Source organism: Medicago truncatula, chromosome 7, assembly GCF_003473485.1.
Source record: "Medicago truncatula cultivar Jemalong A17 chromosome 7, MtrunA17r5.0-ANR, whole genome shotgun sequence".
Classification (NCBI taxonomy): Eukaryota; Viridiplantae; Streptophyta; class Magnoliopsida; order Fabales; family Fabaceae; genus Medicago; species Medicago truncatula.
The window spans coordinates 43,168,833-43,179,881 of record NC_053048.1 but is presented as its reverse complement, the minus strand read 5'-3'; positions in this window follow the sequence as shown (position 1 = coordinate 43,179,881).

The window sequence follows — 11,049 nt, the reverse complement described above, 5'->3', positions numbered from 1 at the left end:
TGGTTTGATTCTTCCTTTAATTTTCTTTGCTACCATACTGGTTTTTTCAAGACAAACATCGTTTAGAAAGGGCATTCATGGTGGGGTGACATTCCCTTTGCTGTAAAATGTGTCTGAGTAGGATTTATTTGAAGTTAGTGTTTTTACATGTGAACATGATTTTCTTGGTACAACAGGTAAACATGATATTTTTCAAAGAAAAGTTAAACATGATGTTATTGTTACTAAAGCAATTAAAACCACATAGCATGCTTGATTTATTTTCTGTGTTGGAAATGCCACATGATAATTTCTTACAAAAACACATAGTAATTTTATGGTTTTGAGCTCTTAAATATTGTTGAGATTTTCAAACAATGTTTTCGTTCATTAAGCTCTTAAGTAGTAATGTTTTATGATTTTCTAGCAAGGTAGTCGTTCATAAAAAAAGTTAAGTATATCTATCTCTTCTCAATATGATAAAAGTACAACTATCTATAAACAATGTTTTAGGGCACTTAAAATATTCTTCCTGACCTGTGCGACTATCTTCTCCAACCTTTTCTCAACTTCAATTTCCACCCCTTCCTTCCTATCTCCTTATGGTTGTTTTTTATGTGCATTGAAATGATTGAAAGAATGTAACGTTATATTACATTTAAAATTTATACTTTCTAGGGGTGGAATTGTGCCAGGTTCTCAGGATTTATTTAGACTTATTTTTGGAAGCTTTATGATGGTCGCCTCCATACAAATGTTGAGAGCAAAATTCGTCATATGACTAATGATTCTACTTATATTTGATATGGTGCTTATGAGAAAACAATTATGCTTTTTCTTAAAGATTGTGATCAAATTTGAGAAGTTTGTGATCCTCTTTTCTTGTTAAAGAAGAACGTCTGAGTAAATTCATTAGTTTGGATCTCTATCTATGATTCGTGAAAGGTGATTGATTGTTATATAGTTGTTCGGCGTACTTCAACTCACATTGTGTGGCTCTTCACCTTATCCATCTTTCGGCCAGGAATATCTCTTTGAAGCATATTTATAGGAGTATACTCTTGTACTCATTTTCTTGTCAACTTGGGTCATCATGGTTCTTTTATTCTTCAATCTCTTTGTTCTTGTAACTCTTAAGCTTCGGTTTGATGTAAGACTATTACTTTTCCCACCCTGCTGCCTCCTCGCGCACTCTACAAAATTTACTAAAATACCTCTGGTTCGGATTACGTAATCCGGACCAGATTGTTAGTGTTTCCGAAAACAGAAATCCGGACAGATGTTATGTAATTTTCTATGTCTTTCTTTGATGTCAAAGGTCTCTGTTAACCGTTATATGAACCCCACATAAGCTGCAATGCATTGCAATTGCAGGGTTCCTATGAACGGTCAACAATGACCATGACACCATTGACACCCCTAAAAAACTAGAAAACAATTGAAGAAAATGTAAGAAAAGAGGTGAAGTGAACAATGAAGATATTTGTTGAAGATGGAAGTCTATTATAGCCTAAAACAAGTTCTAGGTCATTAATACAGTCAATAAAAACGTGTTAGTGGTTGTTGTAACCGTCCAAACCCACATTAATGGCTCTGAATCTTTCCGGATTTTACATTCCGGAACGCCCTTAGCCCTACAGGAAGTGTCAACTTTTCTCTCGTTCACCATTATCGCATTAATCCGAAAAATATATTCCGGAAAACAGATGTGCATTCCGGATTTTATATTCCGAAATGCATCAGTCATAGCCGCTGGTCTACACCGCACATTTTTGTAAGTGGTCAAGTAAAAAAAAAAACGTGGTAAAACGCGTTTTTTGACTGCATTTATGGCCTCCCAACCGTTTTTGCCCATCCCTCCCTATAAATAGCCTTCCAAACCCCACCATTTCTCACACCATCCTCTCCCACCCTCTCCTCCTCTTCTTCCTTCTACGACCATGGTTTCCCATCGTTGGCCTTTCATAGATAAAGGCCTCGTTGAAAACTTTCAGGGTTTGTATGAACGGTTAATGAGGATGAAACTGCGCTGCAACGAAGCGCGGTTCATCTGAGGTCATGTGGATCAGTGTGGTTCTTAGCTTGACCTGCCTGGGCGTAAGTTTGAGCACCCCCCACCTCCCTCAGGGGCATAGTTTTCTTCTTCCCTCCCTCCTCTTCCTCCAATAGGCAAGTTACTGATATGTCCCATCATATACTAGTGGTTAGGCTCTTAGGAGATTAGAATTAGGCTCATAGGAGATTAGAAATAGATTTAGGATCTTATGTAATAAGCTTAAAAAGCTTGAAAATTATTGTAATGTATTGTTCATATATTATTAAAATGGATTGTTTTTATGTTTGTGTCTTTTTATTTCTGTTTTTTTATTTTATTTGCATTTTATTTTACGAATTTTGAAGATTAAAATTGCAAAACTTTCTGGTAAAACATTATTCTGGATTTTCAAATCTGGAAACATCTGCAAAATTCTAACACTGCAATCCGAAAAACGAAATCCAGACCAGGGATAAAATTGAAAAAAAATACGGCGTGCGAGGAAAGACATGAGGTGGGAAAAGTAATAGTCTTGGTGTAATATGTGTGTAGTATCGTTAGATTAGTTCCCTAGTATTTTTGTAAGTTCATTCTCTCATAAAAAAAAATCTTCTAATTTTATTACTTGTTTTTTTTAGCAAAAAATAGAAACTTCTAATTTTATTACTTGTTTAAATAGTTTTATTTAGAATTTTATTATTCTTTATCTAAATAAAGAATTAAATATTATCCAATTTTCAAAGTTTATATTATCTTGATTTAAATCATCAAGTCTTAGTTTGATCGGATACAAATATATAAAAAGGTGTTTTTCTTTTCACAAATCACGTCTATCTTTTGACTCTCTCCTCTAAAAAATTTGTGAATGTCAAATGATTGAACTAATTTTGTAACAAATTATTTTTTTTTAAAGTGTTTTTTGTTACGATATACAAACGTAAAATAAATTCTAACTTTTTTATAAAATCTCTAAATTATTCAATGTCAATAATTTTTATCTTAATTCATAACAACGCTCTTAACAACTTCTCATTTGAAGTTAGGCGTTGTTTTTATTTTATTTTTAAGATTTTGATTTTTTTTAAAAAGCTTTTACATACGAATACAATACTATAGCAAACGGACTCTATATGTGTGATATAGATAAAAAGTGGTTTTAGTGTTTGAAACGAAATCCGTAATATATTTTATGTATTTATATTTGAGATATTTGATAAGAAAATATTTGTAAAGATTTATTTTTCAAAAGAAAATATAAGAATTTTTTTTTTCTCCTAAACAAAAAGGCCCGTGTATATATCTTATCTACTTTTTTATTTATATAGTAAATAAAAACACAGGGCTGCTTATATACAGAGATTTGGAATAAATTTAGTTTCGTAGTGATCACGCCGAGTTGTTTAGTTTGCCCTACTAGCTAGTGCTATATATATTTCTTCAACTATTCAACCTCTCAAAATACTTGTTTGTTTTCAATTTCTTTTGATAGCGTGAAGAAACTTTTAAGAATTTAGATTATGGCTTCAACTTCAACAGGAACAACTCCAAAGGAATGTCAACAGGATCAAACAAAGGAGAGAAGATCAATGAAAACGTCTTCTGAGAATACTACTACTACTACTTGTTCGGGCATCAAAGTAGAACAAGGCGTTATGAACATTAACGTAGAGGACGTTGATGATGAAAATATTTGTTCAAGTGATGATGGCTTCACTACACCAAAGGGTAAAATATTCAGGATACCAAAAGTAGACTATGAAGATTGTCCACCGGCTCCCATGCAAAGAAAATCAGTAATGCTTGATTCTCCACCATCCAAAGAAGTTTTTGTCTCAACAGAAATAGATGAGTTATTCTTGTCTACTATCAAACAGGTTTCAACTTGATGCTGCTTTATTATGTTATTAATTCCAATAAATTATGAATTTTTATTTATATAGGTATGACTATTTATTTAGATATTTCATTACAACTTACTCATAGCTGATCCTTTGAAGTGATAGATGTACGACTATTTGGTCTTTAACGATGCATATGTTTTTTCTTCCATCATTAGATAAATAAATCTCATTATATTTTATTTAATTTAACGGGGAGATTAATTGATCTAACGGTGGAAACAACTTTGTGCATGATGCAAAATTTATGCGCCATAGACTTACCAATTTTTATATTATACATAAATATCTTATACAACTTTTGATTTTATTTTATCTCTGAAAAAAGGTTATCCTCCGTGTATATATTTTATACAAGTTTTTATTGATATAATAAATAATTAAATAAGCACCACCAAATAAATAAATAAATAAAGGGTTAAATATTTTTTTGGTCCCTATAAATATACAAACTTTTCATTTTAGTCCCTCTAAAATGTTCCTTCAACTTTTAGTCCCTATAAAATTTCAATCTTTACTTTTGGTCTCTCTTGGAAAGTAAACTCATATGTAGAATTCATATTTTTAAATAAAATTTTGCAGAAAAATGTATAATATTATAAGGATCTCTCCCAAAAATATTTAGAATTGTTTACCAAAACATGAATTAAATATAAATTTTTATATTTTTAGAGATAAAAAATTCATATTTTGTTAAAAAATTCTTTTTTTTTTTTTGATTGATTTTTACAATATTCCATAAATTTCTGCACAATTCATTAAAAAATACGAAAATTTACTTATAAATAGGGACCATAAGTAATGATTGAAAATTTTATAGAGACTAAAAGTTGAAGGAAAAATTTAGAGAGACTAAAACGAAAAATTGGTATATTTATAGGGACCGAAAATATATTTAACTCATAAATAAATAGGGTTATACATACCTTATATATGTAACCTCGAGCAAAAAGGGGTTCCAAGAAAATGCTTGGTTAGGTTTCATCGATAGTTTTTTCGTAGTGATAGCAGTTAATTTGCCTTAACGTGTGTCCACTCCAACTTTTGCACCTCTCAAAATACTTACCTCTTTTCATATTTTTTTGATAGTTTGGAAACCCTTTAAAGAATTTTGCTCGCTCAAGCATGGCTTCAACTTCAACAAGAACAACTCCAAAGAAATGTCAAAACAACATTGAGGAAACAAAGCAGAACAAATCAATGAAAAGGTCTCCTGAGTGTGCTAATACTTCACCGAGCCCTAAAGTACAACAAGGCGTTACGAACATTAATGTAGAGGACGTTGATGATGAAAATATTTGTTCAAGTGATGGCTTCATTACACCAAAGGGTAGAAGATTCAAAATACCAAAAGTGCACTATGACAATTGTCCACCGGCTCCAATGCAAAGAAAATAATGCTTGATGTTCACCTTCCAGAAAAGAAGTTTTTGGATCACTAGAATAGATGAGTTATTCTTATCTATATTCAGAATGGTTTTGCTTGAATTTTATCTCCTATAGATTATGAGTTTTTTTTAGTTTAGTGGTGACTATTTGCTTACAAACTAAATTGACTGTTTGAAGAGATAGAGTTTTTTTTACAGAAAGATAATTATCTCATTTCATTAATAAGGACATCTTGAATACAATCAGATAATAAAATAGTGGATACTAGCATAAAATGTGGCCGCCCTAGCAAGTCTATGAGCAACCTCATTTGCTTGTCTCCTAATAAACTCTATCCTTGTTTGTGAAAAAAGATGAGAATGTAGTCCTACATTCTCTGATGATAGCTCCTAAATCAGATACATCATTTGCTGTGAAAACTATCTACTACTCTCTTAGAGTCGAGCTCGAAAATAATATTATTTAAATTCTGCTCTTTTGCCCATCTGATAGCATATAAAAGACCAATAGCTTCTCCCTCAGGCACATCTAAGAGCAGTGTTGACCAAATGGTTCTGGCTTTCACCAACCTCCCACGATCATCCCTGATGCATATCCATATGCCAACCCGGTTGATTTCTTTGAAGAAAGTAGCATCTAAATTGCATTTGAAATGACCTTCATCTGGCTTTCTCCAAACTGTGTCGTCAATACGTTGTTGTTGTACATCCGCTCGATTACGGCTATCTTGCGCGTTTTGCCAACCCGTTAGAAGATTAAGGCCTCTGTCATGAACTGCTGCAGTAGTCATGACTTCATTCCTCCAGATACAATCATTTCTCTGTTTCCAAACAGACCACATAACGCAAGCCCAAATGACTCTTTGACTCGAATCTAGCTCTTGCAGGATTTCAAACATGGTGACCCCAAAGCTGAGATTTAATTGAGCCTTTTGCTGAACTTAGCTCCACAACTCTAATTGCTGCCAACACTGCCTGTCTTTGTGCAATAAAAAAATAGATGCATACTATCTTCTTCCTCATTCTCGCATAAAGCACAAGTTTTTGTGCAATTTACCCCTCTGTCTTGAAGTCGGACTCTTGTTGGAAGAGCATTTCTGCACGATCTCCATAGAAAAGTTTTCACCTTAGGAGGTACCTTAAGATTCCAAAGGAGTACCCAATTTCCATCACAACGGTGAGTCCTCAAATCCACATGTTGACTGAGACTGATACGATATCCACTTCTAACAGAATAGATACCATTTGTCTCTGACTTCCACACTCTTCTATCGTGCTGATTAGGTTCAAAGATTGGAGTATTAAGGATGCGATTAGTATTTTCGTTGCTAACATGATTTCTCAATAAACCAACATTCCAAAACCGAGTTTGAGATATGAATAGATCTGAAACTGTAAGCTCTTTGAATTCTTCTGGCTTCTGTAGAACACCACCATCCACTAGCCATCGTTGGTCCCATATGTAACACCCCGTTCCCAATAATCAATTAATTAACACATAAACATACATCAGAGTAATTCCCAAACGGGCATGTCACACTACAACTTTAAATTTCTTAAATAGAATATAAAAATCTATTTAATTAAACATCCTTCAAAATCATCATTTAACTTGTAGCGGAATATTTTCAACTTTAATTAACAACAACATCCAATATAAGTAATCTCCAATAATTATCCATGGCATAAAAGCCTCAACAAGGAAATCCAAACATCAATAGGGCTACAACATCAATATTCAAAACTTGATACATAGGAAAGAAGTTAAGCAATAAAATCGCATCCTACGTATCAGAGCCCTAGACACTTTGAGCCACCACCTACTACTCAGGATCACCTGCAATTTACCCATAGGAAGGGCAACATTTTCAAGCAGAAGGGGTGAGATTCACAACAATAATATAGATGATAAATTCATCAACTAGAATCTAACACCCTATCATAATATTAATTCATCAAGTATATATATACATCATCATCATCAAACCAAATCATCATCATATAAGTATAAATATATATCCATCAAACAACATCATCATCATCAATATGGCAATTACATCCAACAGTGCCGACTCATGCATATGACATAACAACACCGCTAAGACAACACCCTAAACTCCTCAAATAATGCAAATATGCATGTGGTACCATATTCAAGACCGAAGCCCTCACCACTAGTCGAATGGTTAAAGCATTCTTTTTCAGGACATGAGTCCTCACCGCTAAACACCGCTTTGAACGACAAGGCGTTCCAGAGCCGAAGCTCTCTCGCTTTTATGCTTATGCAACTAACCCACTTGTGTATATCTACATACAATCACCCATACATATATGTACATATGACTTACAACTCTACAATGCAATGACATGTATGATTTAATTAAATAAAGCATACATCTCAGTCAACAACAATTCATTACCATCAATCCAACAATTTCATATAATTCATTTGAGTATAATCATACATAAATCATCACTCAAAAGTTAATCATGTTCTTGGTAAATAATATAGTCATATATAATCATTAGCACAGCCAAAAGAATCAACCAAACAATGTGTTTAACTGGGTATACAAAACTCCAAATTATGGTTCAGTTCTGGGCACTTTCGCCAGGCGAACTACTATTCTCGCAGGCGAAATTCAACAAAAAGGCTTCTTGCCATGGCGAGCCAATGGCGAGCGAAAGGCGAAAAGCTAGTGGGCACTTTCGCTAGGGCGAGCAAAAGGCGAAGGGATGGCGAGCTAAGGCAGTGTTCTCGGGAAACTTTCTGGGCAGCTTCGCCAGGGCGAACCAATGGCGAGCAAAAGGCGACATTTCGCCAGGCGAATCGTGACAGTTCCAGAATCGTGAATTTGCAGTGTTTCACCAAAAATCCCAATTTTCCTCAATTCAAACCCCAAAACAGGTTACAGTAATGTTATGCAATCCTAAAATCGGCCTGAACACAATCTAAGTTCAATTAACTTGGTTCCTATACATTTTCAATTCAATAATTCAAAATCAAAACCCATTTTTCCCAATTCACCAAAACCCTCTTTGTTAGAATCGGAATCAGAATTCAATCTATACTATTGAAAGTAAAACCTCACTCTTACCTTAGATTCACAGAAAGAATTGCTCAGCAAAAGTCGATTCTTGGCTCTACTTGTTCTTCTCCCCCTTATTCTTGGTTTTCTCTCCCAAAACTTGTTTCACGTAAAAACGTTTTTCTGACTTTTCTCTTTTCTTAACTCCCAAAAAGTAACTTCTCTTTCTCTCATTAAACTCCCTTTAATTCTATTAATTAATAATTAACTTCCCACACTCCAAAATAACCCTACTTCTCACTTATTCTAATTATTATTAAAATAAACTATATGATAAAATATAACACACCACATAAATCACCAATATTATTTAAAATCATCTAAAGACTCTAAATAAATCCAGTATAAATAAATTAACGACTAGGGCGTTACACCATACACAAATATCAGTACCTGAACCAATACTCCATTTGTATCCTTCGCTAACAACTCTTTAGCCATCGTTGGTCCCATACACAAATATCAGTACCTGAACCAATACTCCACTTGTACCCTTCGCTAACAACTCTTTTGCCCCCCCCCCCCCCCCCCAAATGCTGAGCCAAACGTAGCTTGGACTGTGACCAATCTTTGAGTCCAAGAAATCACATTTGTTAAAATATTTTGCTTTGAACGATCTGGTGACAATGTCGTGGTTCCGTCATGAACTTCCAAGCTTACTTTCCAAGCATACCCTCATTAAAAGCGCGAAGATTTTTAAAACCAAGAGCCCCTTCCTTTTTGTGAATGCTAAGCCATTTCAATGACATCCAGTTGATTCCTTTGGTGTTCCTTTTGTTTTGACCCCACCAGAATGAATTAAGCATTTTTTTCTATATCAACAATAATGAATTTAGGGATAGCAAAGATACTCATGATGTACGAAGGTATTGACTGCAAGACCGATTTGATTAGCGTTTTTCGTCCAGCTTGTGACAAGCATTTGCTGCTCCAAGAGTTAATCTTCTTCCACACTCTTTCCTTCACAAATTTGAAAGTCGAGGTGCAACTTCTTCCGACCATAGAAGGGACACCAAGGTATTTACCTGTTCCCATAACCTGTTGAACTCCTAAGATTTGAGAGATAGAAGCTTTGACTGCATCATCTACATTCCTGCTATAAAAAACTTCGGACTTCTGAAAATTTATAGACTGGCTAGAAGCACTTTCATACCCCGAGCTTGACCACTTTTAGCTTTAAAGAAAAGAAAGAAGTCGTCCGCGAACAGAAGATGGGATATGATCGATGCATTCTTACAAATCTTTGCTCCACTTATGGTACCGCTTCCTTCCGCTTGACGAATAAGTGATGAAAGCCCTTCAGCACAAATGATGAACAGGTACGGTGACAACGGGTCTCCTTGCCTGAGGCCACGACCTGGAATAATTGGACCAATTTTCTCACCGTTTAATATAACAGAGTAGTCGACCGACTCTACGCACATCATAATCCACTCTGACCATTTCGAACAGAAACCCATCTTCCCCATTATGCTCCTCAGATAATCCCAATCGATTCTATCATAAGCCTTGTTGATGTCTAATTTCAAAGCCACATCCCCTTCATTACCTTTAGTCTTGCATTGCGTATAGTGAACTATCTCAATAGCAGCTAAAGCATTATCCAAAATCGACCTTCCGGACACAAAGGCAGACTAATTCTCAGATATACATTTTGAGAGCACTACCTTTAACCTGTTAGCAAGAACCTTTGCCACTATATTGTAAAGCACATTACACAAAGCAATCAGTCTCCAATCTTTCATAGATGACTGGTATCTCCTTTCGGAATAAGATTGATGTTGGTAGAGTTTAAGCACGGAGGAAAAGAACCATTATCTAGCCAAAAACATGCAGCCTCAAAAATATTTGTACCACAACTGCTCCAAAAACTTTTAAAGAAACCTGGATTGAAGCCATCCGATCCTGGACACTTATCATTTACCATAGAGAAAGCAGCCTCTCTAAACTCATCAACAGAAAACGGCCGAGTGAGAAGATCATTATCTTGAGTTGAAATAGACTGTGGAACCGCATTAATAACTCTGACCCGATCTCCATCCTTGCGTTGAAATAACTCAAGAAAATAATCCTTAGTTATACCTTTCATACCGTCTATAGAGGTGCACTTAACACCATTTGCATCCTCGAGATGGGTAATTTTGTTAACTGCTCGCCGAGAGGTTGTTGAAGCGTGGAAAATTTTGGTATTAAGATCTCCTTCTCGGTACCAGTGTGTCTCCGCCCGTTGTTTCCAGAAGACATCATCTTTAACAAGCAAAGTGTCAAGTCTTCGTCTCAAAGCATTAAAATAATTGATGTTTGAGGAGCACACCTGAGTTCGAACTCTTTCAAGTTTCTTCCTGCACTTTTCAATTTCTTTCCTTATTGGTAGACAGTTATCCTTGCTCCACTGTTGAGGGTCGACAGTGCAATTCTCCAACTTATGCATGACCGGCGTATGGACATACCCCTCCCATTTCTGAATCACATAAGGACCAAATTCAGGTTGAATTAACCAAGCATTTTCAAAACGGAATTGCCTGTTTCGATTGGTACTAGACGCTTTAGGCATGGTTTCTAGCAGAAGCGGGTAGTGGTCCGAAGCTGTAGTAGTAAGACATTCTGACCTGCCTGTTGAGAAGAAATCAAACCACTTATCGGTAGCAAGAGACCTATCC